This window comes from Lepidochelys olivacea (genome assembly GCF_965140295.1).
Source record: "Lepidochelys olivacea isolate rLepOli2 genome assembly, chromosome: 1".
Lineage (NCBI taxonomy): Eukaryota > Metazoa > Chordata > Testudines > Cheloniidae > Lepidochelys > Lepidochelys olivacea.
Genome location: NC_140411.1, coordinates 114,680,105 through 114,695,265, shown reverse-complemented (window position 1 = coordinate 114,695,265; position 15,161 = coordinate 114,680,105). Strand labels below are relative to the sequence as shown.

General features: G+C 41.6%; 1 protein-coding gene across 4 annotated transcripts in view; it reads right to left on the bottom strand.

Annotated features, from left to right (window-relative positions):
- Positions 1–15,161, bottom strand: part of EDAR (ectodysplasin A receptor) — a 139,290-nt gene that overhangs the window by 103,098 nt on the left and 21,031 nt on the right. The window contains exon 2 of one of the 4 annotated variants that reach the window (XM_084617102.1): positions 14,551–14,651. The exons of the other annotated variants lie outside the window; for them this stretch is intronic. The gene's annotated coding sequence lies outside the window, so the exon portion shown is untranslated. The remainder of the gene's footprint in view (positions 1–14,550; positions 14,652–15,161) is intronic. 4 annotated transcript variants of the gene reach the window in all.

Here is a 15,161-nt window from a genome sequence, read left to right as displayed (position 1 = left end):
TGGGGCCAAAGAAGAGAAGTGAAGAGCTGCTTGGGGGATAGGATTGTTGCCTTTTAACTAATTTTTAAAAGTGTGCACTTTCTGAGTTGCTCACACATGTTCATGGAATAGATCTTTAAAATACATACCTTCCAGCTTATTGTAAAATCTGCTGTGTATACCCAGTGCATAGCTTTCAAATGCTTCTAACTTTATTCCTTCAAACCAAGCAAAGTGCACCCTCCTCAATGATTATTTCCATGCCAAGTTTTAACTGTCAAACTCCAGCTGTATTCAGGGAGGACTTTTCAAATAAGTGGGACTAGAATTTTTTAGAATGTTGAAAAATAAATGTTTCACTCCTTTGCTTGGAAACATCTGAAAGGATTTCATTCAAATAATCCACAAATTGGGCAGAGGCCAAGCACAGAAAATTGCAGTCCCAAACATGAAAGATTCCCAAAGGAAAATTATGACCATGTGAAAAGAGAGGTGTTGTAGTACTCAGGGGTGCTGGACTTAGGGGTGTTAGGTATGTGGCAGCACCCCCCAGCTTGAAGTAGTTTCCATCATATTCAGTGTTTACAGTTTTGTTCAGTGGCTTTCAGCACCTCCACTATAAAAATTGTTCCAACACGCCTAGTAGCACCTTCACTTAAAGCAGCCAATATAATGCAACAATAATAGTCTTTCCTGGGTTTGTTTTGGAAAGAAAAAGCCCTCTGAATTCTTTCAATGGATTACACTTCTCTTGTGCACAATGGGGATAGAATTCTTTTCTCAGTATTGGCTACTATGGGGGATGGGTTTCTTATCTTATTTTGTTTTTGCATGTATAGAGGGCAGATACTCAGCTGATGTAAACTGGGGTAGCTTCTTTGGAATCAGCTCAGGATCTACACCAGACTATCTTCTATCCATGGATTTGAGCTCAAGCCTCTTTCAGACATTAGTGATTTTACCAGGTGGAGGCAGAGGATTAGATGTTGTGTCAGAACAGGCTGTAGATACGTAAATTACTTTACGTAATTTAGAACAGTATTTTTTGCCCATTTTATATTTAATTAATGTTTTAGCCTACGGGAACAACATCTAAGATGCAACACCTCTGCCGTAATATATGGCATTGTAGGTACTCTGAAAGCCTGCTTTTGTCAGTGCAAAACATCATTAGCCAACCATTATGGCATCTAGGAAAAATCCTGAACAATTCCACATTTCTCTCTGGAGTACAGTAACCCAAATTTGCAAAGGGAACATGCAAGGAGTATTTTTTCATGCTCAATTTAAACAGTTTAGGAGGCCTAAAATCCTCAGTGTAATGTATCTTTGAACGATCTCTTCTCTAAAAATACCCATCATAACATATACCCACTCCTGGGTATATAATTCTCTGTGTGAACCAAAGGAAATTCCCAGCCTCAAAGTTATCAGCTATTGGTTCCAATAGACTTCTCATGCCCATCCTTACAATGGATTATAGGTGCTATTGAATGCTCTGATTGTCAATTCCATCTGACCTGTGATTAAAAAGAGCTCCTGGACTGCTGCAGTCTCGTACTTTAGACTAATGGTTACCTAGCTCTGCTACAGGCTGGGGACCAACTCACTAGGTAGCAGTTTTGCAGAAAAGGAATTGGGGATTACAGTGAACGAGAAGCTGGATCTGAGTCAGCAGTGTGCCCTTGTTGCCAAGAAGGCGAATGGCATATTGGGCTGCATTAGTAGAAGCATTGCCAGCAGATGGAGGGAAGTGATTATTTCCCTCTATTCAGCACTGGTGAGGCTACACCTGGAGTATTGTGTCCAGTTTTGGGCATCCCACTACAGAAAGGATGTGGACAAATTGGAGAGAGTCCAGCGGAGGGCATCGAAAATGAAGGCACATGACTTATGAGGAGAGGCTGAGGGAACTGGGATTGTTTAGTCTGCAGAAGAGAAGAGTGAGGGTGGATTTGATAGCAGTCTTCAACTACCTGAAGTGGGGTTCCAAAGAGGATGGAGCTAGGCTGTTCTCGGTGGTGGCAGATAACAGAACAAGGAGCAATGGTCTCAAGTTGCAGTGCGGGAGGTCTAGGTTGGATATTAGGAAAACTGTTTCACTAGGAGGCTGGTGAAGCACTGGAATGGGTTACCTAGGGAGGTGGTGAAATCTCCATCCTTAGAGGTTTTTAAGGCCTGGCTTGACAAAGCCCTGGCTGGGATGATTTAGTTGGGGTTGGCCCTGTTTTGAACGGGGGGTTGGACTAGATGACCTCCTGAGGTCCCTTCCAACCCTGATATTCTATGATTCTAGCTCAGCTTGTAACTCTACTGGCTATTGCTACTTTAAAGAGCTGCAGTTTCAGTTCTGTTAATCGTTTGTCAGTCAACACACTGAAATTCTCAACTCCATGACTCCCATCTCTTTATGTGGCTTCTGTTCTTGTTCATTCTTGGCATTGGTAAATGTGACTCTTTTTTTAGTTTTGTTCTTTCTCCAATGCCTTTTTGCCTTGCAAACTGGGAAATAAAGCAGCTTAGTGGCTTTCAAAAGTGTTCCAAGTGCAATCAGACCATGTTCGTCATGGAGATGCAAAACTGCAGCCTCCTTTGCCCTGGAGTGGAGCACAGTTGTTTTGGGAGGTTAGGTTTGCTCACCAATGTCACTGCAGGTAGTTATTTAAGTCACAGATGGAACAACTAAAAGCTTTCCTGACCTCCCACAATGGTTTTCAGACGTCTGATACGAAACTGGACTTGATGCTCTCCAGAATCGATAGTCCCAGCTGCATAGTGGGGTTGTACCAGTCTGCCCATGTTGAAATTGGTCCGAGGAGAGAACTGTCTCTCTTCACCCTCCAAATAATGAATGAGACCAACATGTAACTGTCATACAAACATGCTTAAGCTTCAACAACTGTAGTACATGGATGCACTATTGAAGTGGTGCTCAGCACCAGCCCTTGTAAAGCAAGGCACATCTTCCTCTGAGGTACCAGCCAAGCTAGGTCTGTCAGGAGAAGATCATTCAGCTCCTGACATGCCAGCTCTGCTCTGGACTCCTGACAGCAACTTGTCAAGGCTGCTTGCTGCTCAAGCTCCAGTTGCCTCAGGACCATGACTACACACAGGAACATGATTCAAGAGTGCTATTGTTACACACTATATAGCTTCAGAGAACAATTATTACAGGTAAGTGATTCTCTTATTTACAAATACCTCATCACTCCACTTCATTAAAGGTGCCACAGATCCTGCGTTTTTCCCCAAACTTACTAACTTCAGGGTCCATATTAACAGCTCCTCACTAGGACAGAGAGGGTTTCTACATAGCACAAAAAGTGGGATCAGCAGCTTTATTAGCTTGACACAGACCAAGTGAAGGCATCCACTAACATTAAAAAGGTGTAATGCTTGGCCAGATATATAGACATTCATTTTTCCAGAAATTGTATTGTTTGTGGATCCCAGTCTGCCAGAATGGCAAGAGAAAGCGCTTTGACATATCCCAAATATGGACATGCCTCAACTTTCCCTTTTCATCTCTTTTTAATGAGAGACAGTTTGTAGAGATCTGCAAATTTTGACATAAGGATAAAGCAGAGATTTTTTTTAAAATCACTACCACATCCATCCTTGTGATAGAAACACTTGCTTTGCTTGAGGAACTGTAAGCCTAGACACAATTTTAGGCACTCATATTAAACTTGTAATGATCAAACTAGTTCAGGGCTGGAAAATTCCCTTTACATTCATTGATTCCAAGGCCAGAAGGGACTGTTGTGATCATCTAGTCAGACGTCCTGTAGAACTGGCCATAGAACTTCCCCAAAATAATTCCTAGAGCCGATCTTCTAGAAAAACATCCAATCTTGATTTTAAAATTGCCAGTGATGGAGAATCCACCACGACTCTTGATAAATTATTCCAGTGGTTAATTACCCTCACTGTTAAAAAGCTATGCCTTATTTTTAGTCTGAATTTGTTTAGCTTCAACTTCCAGCCATTGAATCATAATTTGCCTTTGTCTACTAGATTGAAGAGCCTATTACCAAAATTCCACCCCCCTCCCCAGGTCAGATCAAGTCAACCTTTAACCTTGTCCGTGTGGGACCCTTACTGAATGGGGGAGGCAACCTAGTGACAGATGATGTGGAAAAAGGTGAAGTACTCAGTGGTTTTTTTCCCTCGGTCTTCACAGACAAGATCAGCTCCCACACTGTTGTCCTGGGCAACACAGTATGGGGAGGAGGTGCGCAGCCCTCAGTGGGAACAGAAAGAACAGGTTAAAGGCTATTTAGAAAATCTGGACATGCACAAGTCCGTGTGTCCAGATCTAATGTACCCGAGGGTGCTGAGTGAATTGGCTGATGTGATTGCAGAGCCCTTGGCCATTATCTTTGAAAATTCGTGGTGATCAGGGGAGGTCTTAGACAATTGGAAAAAGGCAAATATAGTGCCCATCTTTTAAAAAGGGAAGAAGGAGAACCCGGGGAACTACAGACCGGTCAGCCTCACCTCAGTCCCTGGAAAAATCATGGAGCAGGTCCTCAAGAAAACCATTTTGAAGCACATGGAGGAGAGGAAGGTGATCAGGAACAGTCAACATGATTCACCAAGGGCAAGTCATGCCTGACCAAGCTGATTGCCTTCTATGATGAGATAACTGGCTCTGTGGATATGGGGAAAGCAGTGGACATGATATATCTTGACTTTAGCAAAGCTTTTGATATGGTCTCCCACAGTATTCTTGCCACCAAGTTGAAGTATGAATTCAATGAATGGACTCTAAGGTGGATAGAAAGCTGGCTAGATTGTCGGGCTCAACGGGTAGTGATCAATGGCTTAATGTCTAGTTGGCAGCCGGTATCAAGCGCAGTGCCCCAGGGGTCGGTCCTGGGGCTGGGTTTTTTCAACATCTTTATTAATGATCTGGATGATGGGATGGATTGCTTCCTCATCAAGTTCGCAGATGACACTAAGCTGGGGGAGAGGTAGATATACTGGAGGATAGGGGTAGGGTCCAGAGTGACCTAGATAAATTGGAGGATTGGGCCAAAAGAAATCTGAGGTTCAACAAGGACAAGTGTGGAGTCCTGCACTTAGGACGAAGGAATCCTATGCACCGCTACAGGCTGGGGACCGACTGGCTAAGCAGCAGTTCTGCAGAAAAGGACCTGGGGATTACAGTGGATGAGAAGCTGGATATGAGTCGACAGTGTGCCCTTGTTGCCAAGAAGGCAAACGGCATATTGGGCTGCATTAGTAGGAGCATTGCCAGCAGATTGAGGGAAGTGATTATTCTCCTCTATTCGGCACTGGTGAGGCCACATCCGGAGTATTGCATCCAGTTTTGGTTCCCCCACTACAGAAAGGATGTGGACAAATTGGAGAGAGTCCAGCGGAGGGCAACAAAAATGATCAGGGTCTGGGGCACATGACTTATGAGGAGAGGCTGGGGGAACTGGGCTTGTTTAGTCTGCAGAAGAGAAGAGTGAGGGGGGATTTGATAGCAGCCTCCAACTATCAGAAGTGGGGATTCCAAAGAGGATGGAGCTAGGCTGTTCTCAGGGATAGCAGATGACTGAACAAGGAGAAATGGTCTCAAGTTGCAGTGGGGGATGTCTAGGTTGAATATTGGGAAACACTATTTCATTAGGAGGGTGGTGAAGCACTGGAATGGGTTACCTAGGGAGGTGGTGGAATCTCCATCCTTAGAGATTTTTTAAGGCTCGGCTTGACAAAGCCCTGGCTGTGATGATTTAGTTGATGTTGGTCCTGCTTTGAGCAGGGGGTTGGACTAGATGACCTCCTGAGGTCTCTTCCAACCCCAGTCTTCTATGATTCTTCTATGATTGTCTTTTGATTAAACTAAATAGATTGAGCTCCTGAAGTGTATCACTATAAGGCATGTCTTCTAATCCTTTTATCATTCTCATGGCTCTTCTCCATTTTATCTACATCCTTCTTGGATTATGAATACTATAAATGAAAACAGCAGCAGTTGTGCAGAGGTAAAATAATCTCGCTAATCCTACTTAAAATTCCTCTTATTTATGCATCCAAGAATTGCATTAGTCCTTTTGGCCACCGTGTCATACAGGTTGCTCATGTTAATTGATTATCCACTGTAACCCACAAATCATTTTCAGAGTCACTGCTTCCCAGGCTTGAGTTCCCAATCCTGTAGGTATGGCCTACATTCTTTGTTCCTAGATGTATACATTTACATTGAGCTGTATTAAAATGTATATTGTTTGCTTGCACCCATCTTCCCAAGCAATCCAGATTGCTCTGAATCAGTGACCTGTCCTCTTCATTATTTATCATTCCCCCAATTTTTGTGTCACCTGTTAACTTCCAATAATTTTATTTTTTCTTCCAGGTTATTGGTAAAAATGTTAAATAGCGTAGGGCCAAAAACCAATCCTTGCAGGAACGCACTAGAAATACACTCTCTTAATGATGATTCCGTATTTAAAGTTACATTTTGAGACCTATCAAATATGCACGTTAATTTTATATCTTTCTGGTTTTTAATCAATATCTTGAGCAGTACCAAGTCAAATGCCTTACTGAAGTCTAATGCAGAGTTGTTGCAGAGTCAGTCCCAGGATATTAGAAAGACAAGGTGGGTGAGGTAGTATCTTTTATTGGACTAACTTCTGTTGCTGAGAGGGACAAGCTTTTGAGCTTACACAGACTTCTTAGTTAGACTTTAGACTTTCCCATCTGGGAAACTAACTGACACTTTGAGTATGTTTTTCCCCAACCTGAAGAAGAGCTTTGTGTGGCTCAAAAGCTTGTCCCTCTCACCAACAGAAGTTGATCCAAGTTAAAGATATTATCTCATCCACCTTGTCTTACTGAAGTCTAAGTATATTACATTTGTCAACCAAACTTGTAATCTCATCCAAAAAAAAATCATATTTGTTTGACAGGATCTATTTTGCATAAACCCATGCTGATTGGCATTCATTATGTTAATTCACTGTTAATTGAGTACTATATCATTATTGGTTTGAGAAATGCTCCTCACGCCTATTCTAGCTTCCAGATATTCACCTCACTCTACCAAATCGCTTACACTTTTGTTTCCAAGCGGTATGGTCAAGTCACCCTCCAGAATACCTTTAAAGTACATTTAAAGTATAGGATAAAATGAAGAACGTCCATGAAATATAGGAATATTGGATTTGTAAGATCATTTTGTTTCTCATGTCTCCTTTTAAATATAAATTATCTATAGATTAGTTAAGGTTGAAATAAACTTTAAACCTGAAGCCTATATTGACTTCTACTTTTCAGATGGATTCATTTTGTTTTAGAAATTTCACAGGTCTGATCTTATTGCAGGGTAGATGGTTTCTGGAAAGACTGAGGCAAATTACACTAGGTATTTGAAAGGTATAGAGATTTTTAAAAAATCATAACTCAAAAACAGGTTGATCTTGAGAAATGGTGTATTTTACTCATTTGGGGGGAGTAAGAGTGATTTATGAACATCTGTTTCCACATCTATGTCAGTGGTTACCTTTTTAAAATAAGCATTTGCCAAGAACTACCAAACAATGGTATCTGAGACACCACAGTTTCTCCAGAAACAATGTAAAATAACTTTGGTACCTGTATGATAACTGTTTTGTGCTCACCGACAAATACTGTACCTCTACAGCGTTTTTAATGTCACATGGGTTCCAGTTCAGGTTCTATAAATTTCATATGGTCCTGATGCAAAGTTTGTAGAACCTGCAAAGCACTGACCCAAGCACTCAAGATTTAGGGAGCAGAAGTCACAAAAGTATTGTTGGATGGCTAGGAGGCCAGTCTGAAGGAGAGGAGGGGAGAGTCATGGGGGGGGCACCAACTGTGGTAAATGTGTGAGGTGCAGGAAAAAGGAAGCCATATGGGGCTCTGGGGAAGTGGTTTAGGGAGGAGTAGGGTTCATTGTTGCACATTTTGCCATCTGCAGAAGCTCCTGTAAAGTTTGCTAGAGCCAAAGGGATTCCAATCACTGAGCTATTCTTACACACTTTTTTAATCCAAAAAATTGTTACACCCATATAGCTACATTGAAAACAACAAGGTTGCCCAGGTGTAACAAAGGGTACTGTTTGAAGTCAATGGTGTTGGCAGAGAGAGCAGATTTTGGCCTGCAGAGTCTTTGAATCATGTGAAGATGCAAGAGCGGGGAAGCACGCAGCTTGACTTTCAGATCCCAGCTTATGAGAGATGGCAGTTAAAGAAAATGGGAATAAATCTCCACTGCCTGCCACACTGTATAGTTATTTATTCTTGCGCAAAGGGAGTGGACAGTGGGTGCAAAAAAACCACTATGCTGATTTTAGCAGCATTTTATGCTGACTTTGCCTGGGTGAAAATGATAACACAAGGTGAAAGACAGTGGGGAGTCAGAATAAACATCTGTATACTGAGCACACGTATGGAGTATATGAGACAAATAGAAAATCCCATGAAGCCATTTTTACTGTCCTTTTCGGAGCAGAACTGCCCTTTAAGGGAGGGATCACAAATTAGATTTCTTACAGAGTGGTTTTGTGGAGTGACTGGGGTAATCTCTGCATATCATAGACCCATGTACACAAAATCAAAATGCATGTTTTCCAGAGTTCTTTGACTCCACATGCAAACTAAACAAAGGGAATTTAGCAGATGCAAGAAGTACGCAGTCACAGGCTGTAAACTTCTTAAAGCCCTTCTGAAAAGTTCCTTATCAAAACACCCTCATGACAAGTTCTCCAATTCACATGTAAGTCACACAGGGCAGAAAGTTAGCTGAGATGGGGGAGAGTAGAACTTTTTGGATGAATTAAATTGTGCATTTCATATTAATATTTGTCAGCTTTTTAAGTGTAACCTTAACTTCAAATTTTCAGTGTTGTTGTAAATAATGTGGTGTTGCAAAACTGCAATGTATATGCTTAAGATTCCCTCCTCCCCTTTAAAAAAATACAACCTTTACTTCATCTTAAACTATTTTGGTTGACAATTGTTCACAGGTAGGCAATCATTAATATTAAGTACTATTTGTTAATAATTGACAACATATTCAATATTGTACAATGCACAAAAGTAGAGTTCCTGCCTCAAAACCTTATCATCTGAAAGATGGGAAGATGACCAACAGAGCACACTGGGCAATGTAGAGGATGGATAACTTAGGAATTTTGTTCTGTTTGTTAATTAGTTTTTATAAGACCACATCTTGTGGGTTTCATAGAAGTCAGACTTCTCATTTTGAGAGCACACTTTTTTTTTATTGCTAGAAGTATGTATCCATTTTTTCTGAGTAATGATAGTCTTCCAGTAAACAAGTAATTATTCTTGTTCATGGGGAAGCTGCTGACATTTGTTTGAGTCTCATTTTTGTTAGGCTTTAGGTCAGTAGCTCTCAAACTTTCAAACCTCTGAGTGCTACTCCCCCCTTAGATATATAAAAAAGTGTTTTTAATTTATAACACAATTATATATGCTGGAGGCAAAGCGGGATTTGGGGTGGAGTCTGACAGCTCACGACCGCCCATGTAATAACCTTGTGACTTGCTGAGAGGTTCCAACCCCCAGTTTGAGAATCCCTGCTTTAGGTAGTATATTGCTGTTCATTCCCTCAGCCCACATTACGTAGTGATATCATCCCATTACTGATTGTCTCTGCAGACAAGCTGTACTTTTCTGTATTAAGCAAAACACTGTACTTCATTTTTTTTCTGTCTACAACTTGTGTGGAAAGCTCAATAAATAGAATTGTAAAGTCACCTTCTTCCTAAAAGCACAGGGTGCGGCCAGCTTCTTAGCAGCGTAGTTCACATGAAGCATGCTACCAGTGACATCTATTCGATATGGGTTCTTTTACCACAGGCCTCACCATAGTATCTGAGTGCCTTCTAACAGTGCACTGAACAATGTGACTGCACATCTGTCACATGTTTGTTCTCTCATACTTCTCCCAGAGGGAGAAATGTGCACTGTAGTGTCTAGGTTTGGTTCTATGGATGGGTGGAGAGGGTGTTGCTTTCAAATATAAATATTCCTGTTACTATCTTTGTGTCTTAAAGAAGGCAAGGTCACAGAAATGTGCCTTTTGCTTGGAGGTGAAAGTGGTGAGGTTTGTGATGATCCTTGCTTCCTGGGGAGGAGGCTCATTCCACAGTCTCAGACCAGCCCCTTAGAAAGGTCCATTTCCCACATGGACGAACATTACGCTTATTGTTGAGAGTTCCACTGGGCTAGAGGAGTGGAGTTGTAGACCATGGTCTTCGTCCCGGAGCCTTACACAATCTTTTAGGTATCCTGGACCCAGAACATGGAGCACTTTGAAAATAAGGAGTGACACATGGAACTTGATTTGAAATTCTAGAGGAAGCCAGTGCAGAGTAGCGAGCGGAGGATAGGTCTGATGTGCCCACAGTAGCCTGTGTTGTTGAGGGAATTAGCTGCAGCATTGGAGTTTCCTAAGTGCTGAAGGCTTCATTGGCTCTGGTATATCACCTTACTGTAATAGAGTGGACAAAGGCATGAGTAAGTCAGGTCTTCATCTGTTGGGATGAGACTGAGTCTCCTAGCCAAGCTCAGATTGCAGAAAACATTATTTGTGGGTGCTGCTACGTGAGCTCAGTGGTATTGAGGAATCCAAGGGTATGTCTAGACAGCATTTTGAAGTGAGCAGCAGTGAGCTTCCCAGCGTGAGTCCACTGACTTAGGCTGGTGGGGCTCCCCTGATTTAGAGCACAAGGGAGTTCCCAGACTTGGTTTGCAGCTTGTTCAGGGTAAGCCCCTGGTGGGCTGCCAGATACTTTGTTTACCTGAGTGTCCACAGGTACGGCTGCGTGCAGCTCCCAGTGGCTGCGGTTCACCGTTCCTGGCCAGTAAGAGCTGTGGGAAGTGGTGTGGGCCAGGCCACCACTTCCTGCAGCTCCCATTGGCCGGGAATGGTGAACCGTGGCCACTGGGAGCAGCCGTACCTGCGGACACTCAGGTAAACAAAGTGTCTCGCAGCCCACCAGGGGCTTACCCTGAACAAGCCACGAACCACATTTGGGAATCCCAGCTCTAAAAACAGCGGTATAGACAGAGCTTTGAAGTTGCAGTTTGGGCTGGAGCTTGGACTCTGATGCCTCAGGATGGGGATGGTCTGTCAACCCAGGCTGCGAGGCTTCCTCATGTAGGCTGAAATCACTGAGCGTTGTGTTAAGTAGTGGGGGAGCCTGAAAATATATTGTGGAGAAGTTTGCGGGACGGCTGGAGTGCCTTGTGGAGCGGCTGGTGGAGCAGTTCATAGGACGGCGGGAGCCGCTGGTGGGATGCGGAGCAGTTTGTGGCACGGCGGGAGCTGCTTGTGGGCCGCAGAGTGGAGCGGAGCTGAGCAAAGCAATTTGTGGGGCAGCTGGTGGAGCGGAGCGAAGGCCTATGGAGCTGTGGGGCGGTCAGCTTCAGATCATGTAAGGTGCCTTTTACCCCCACCCCCATCTCCACCAAGGTTGGGAGGTAAAGCTCTGCAGATAAACTTTTGAACTCTGGGACTGCCCTGACCAGGGACGGAGACTTTTGGGTCATTGGACTTTTGGGACTTTAGGTGATTTGGGGTTGCTGGACTCAAGAACCAAAGGGAAAGGGCATGCCCCAATTTGCTTGGGGTGGGTTTTTTGCTCATGGGTTGTGTTATGAATCCTGTTGGTGATGTTTCCCCAATATAATGCCACATTGTTTCTCTCTGTTATTAAAAGACTTTTGCTACACTCAGACTAGGTGCTTGCAAGAGGGGAAGTATTGCCTCTTGGAGGCGCCCAGCGGGGGTGGTATATATTTGTCCCAGGTCACTGGATGGGGGCTCGAGCCGGTTTGCATTGTGTTATTGGAATGGATCCCCTAGATATTGAACCCGGCCCTTGTTGCTGCCAACTCTGACGGGCAGAAGGGTTACACCATTGTTTGTACAAAGTATGCATTTGTTTCCTTGCTTTAGCTGAGGCTACTGTGATGACAAAAAGGAGGTGGGGTAGTAGGATGCCAGTGCCAAATTAAAATTGTAAATTTCTGGTGTCTTGTGTTTTCAGCTGATGAATTCCTGATTTGTTTGTTTTATTTGAAGTGTTATTGAGAACTAAATAACCTATAAACTGTTCCAACCGAAACTTAAATCAGCAGCAGAGATAAAAAGATAATTAGGTCTGTCAAGCAATTAAAAAAATTAATCATGCAATTAATTGCATTGTTAAACAATAATAGAATACCATTTATTTAAATATTTTTGGATGTTCTCTACATTTTCAAATATATTGATTTCAATTACAATACAGAATACAAAGTGTACAGTGCTCACTTTATATTTTTTTCATTACAAGTATTTGCACTGCAAAAAAAATAGTATTTTTCAATTCGCCTAATAAACAGATTGAACTACAGTACTTGTATTATGAAAGTTGAACTTACAAATGTGGAATTATGTACAAAAAAACCTGCATTCAAAAATAAAACAATGTAACATTTTAGTGCCTGTAAATCCACTCAGTCCTACTTGTTCAGCCAATTGCTCAGACAAACAAGTTTGTTTATGTTTGCAGGAGAAGAAGTTGCCTGCTTCTTGTTTGCAATATCACCTGAAAGTGAGAATAGGTGTTCTCATGGCACTGTTGTAGCCAGCGTCACAAGATTTTTACATGCCAGATGCGCTAAAGAGTCACGTGTCTCTTCATGCTTCAACCACTATTCCAGGGGACATGCATCCATACTGATGATGGATTCCTCTCAATAACAATCCAAAGCAGTGCGGACCAACACATGTTCATTTTCATTATCTGATTCAGATGCCACTAGCAGAAGGTTGATTTTCCTTTTTGGTGGTTCGGGTTCTGTAGTTTCCGCATAGAAGTGTTGCTCTTTTAAGACTTCTGAACGCATGCTCCACACCTCATCCCTCTCAGATTTCAGAAGGCACTTCAGATTCTTAAACCTTGCGTCGAATGTTGTAGCTATCTTTAGAAATCTCCCATTGACACCTTCTTTGCGTTTGTCAAATCTGCAGTGAAAGTGTTCTTAAAATGAACAACATGTGCTGGGTCATCATCCAAGACTGCTATAACATGAAATATATGGCAGAATGTGGGTAAAACAGAACAGGAGACATACAATTCTCCCCCAAGGAGTTCAGTCACAAATTTAATTAATGCATTTTTTTTAAATGGGTATCATCAGCATGGAAGCATGCCTTCTGGAATGGTAGCCAAAGCTTGAAAGTTTAGCATATCTGGCACATAAATACCTTGCAATGCCAGCTACAAAAGTGCCATTGAAATGCCTGTCCTCGCTTTCTGGTGACATTGTAAACAAGAAGCGGGCAGTATTATCTCCTGTAAATGTAAACAAATTTTTGTCTTAGTGATTGGCTGAACAAGAAGTAGGACTGAGTGGGCTTGTAAGCACTGAAGTTTTACATTGTTTTGTTTTTGAGTGCAGTTATGTAATGAAAAATCTACATTTGTAATTTATACTTTCACGATAAATCGATTGCACAATAGTACTTGAATGAGATGAATTGAAAAATACTATTTCTTATATCATTTTTACAGTGCAAATATTTGTAATCCAAAATATATACTTTGATTTCAATTACAACACAGAATATATATGAAAATGTAGAAAAACATCTAAAATATTTAATAAATTTCAATTGGTATTCTCTCATTTAACAGTACGATTAAAACCGCAATTATTCACCATTTTTTTGAGTTAATCACGTGAGGTTAACTGCAAATAATCAACAGCCCTAAAGATAATCTGTTCTACAAAGTTTCCAAAGGCAAAGACTTTCAGATTTTTTTTAACATGTAAAATCCTGAAACTGCTGTGTTGCTTTTGAAGTTTTGATTTACACCCCCAACCCCACACGCTTGCCTGGTTATGAGTCCATCATGGAAGATGCTGAGCGCTTTGGCTTTCAGGTAAGCCAGTAGGAATCAGTGCCATGGAGCCCTTTGACCATACTTGTAGAATAGATGCTCATCTTTTAATGCAATGAAATAGCCATATTCCTTTGGGTTTCAGAACTACTTATTTTTCACCAAAATGTATTTTAATAGCTATCATTGTGTAGGGAAAGTGCTTAAAGACACTTTGAAGAAAAGGGTGTTTTTAATTTTACTTCTATAATTGCTGCAGATGTTGCATAGTCTCATCTATGTTAGTTAACTATTATGCCTCTAACATTTTTGATCCTCATTAATTATAGCTCAGGAAAGCATACAAAGCCAACATGCCCCTTTAATACAATCAAGATTAATTGCATGGTTCCTTCATAAGAACGAACCACCAACAGCTTAACAAAAAATGTTTGTCTTTAAGCAGCCCTTGGATAATTTTTTTTTAAACTGTTACAGGAAGTGAGAAGCTGCCAAATTATCATGCCCATGAGCCTCACCCTCATTATCAGACTAAACGAATGTACATACCCCTGCACTTTTATCCTCTTCCAAGCCCAAGGAAAAGAAAAGGAGGGGAATAAAAAAATCTTTACACAAAGAAGTGTCTCTGAAGTCTGGAATGTGCCTGGTTGTTTGAAGACAAGATTTATACCTGCCAGCCTTCTTTTAAGCTCATTGTTGAGACTCGTCTGTTTTTCAAATCAACCGCAGACTGACTGCTTCAGGTACTTCATCTTATAATGACCACATAATCTAAGATAAATGAACAAGGAATTGCTATCACTTTCAGGTAAAAATCAAATCCCTAATGCAGCTAGCAGGAGAAGGTAAAAGGGGATTGATAAGAGATGTGTGTGCTGGAGGGATGCACAAGAAAGTAGACTAAGTGCCATGTCTGTGACATGGACAGCAAATATAAAATGGGTTTGGCCACTGACTATGCATGTGCAGGCAGCTATGTTTTAGTCCTTAGACTGCCTACTGAATTTAGGCATGGGAGGGGGCATATTTTTATAGAGGCAAAAGTGTACATAGCACTTTATAGATATGCTCACATTCTAGTACAGAGACGAGAAGGACTGTGATATAAAATCATGTTGTTATTTAATTTGTTTGTTAGGCATGTTTCTTTTTGGTTCCAATGTTTTTATATAGCCCATCCTCCCACTAAGAAACACAGTAAGATTGCTACTTTCTATCACATAACTTCCTTTCCAGTTTCAAGACTAAACATCATAGCATCAAACATTTATATTCTGAGAA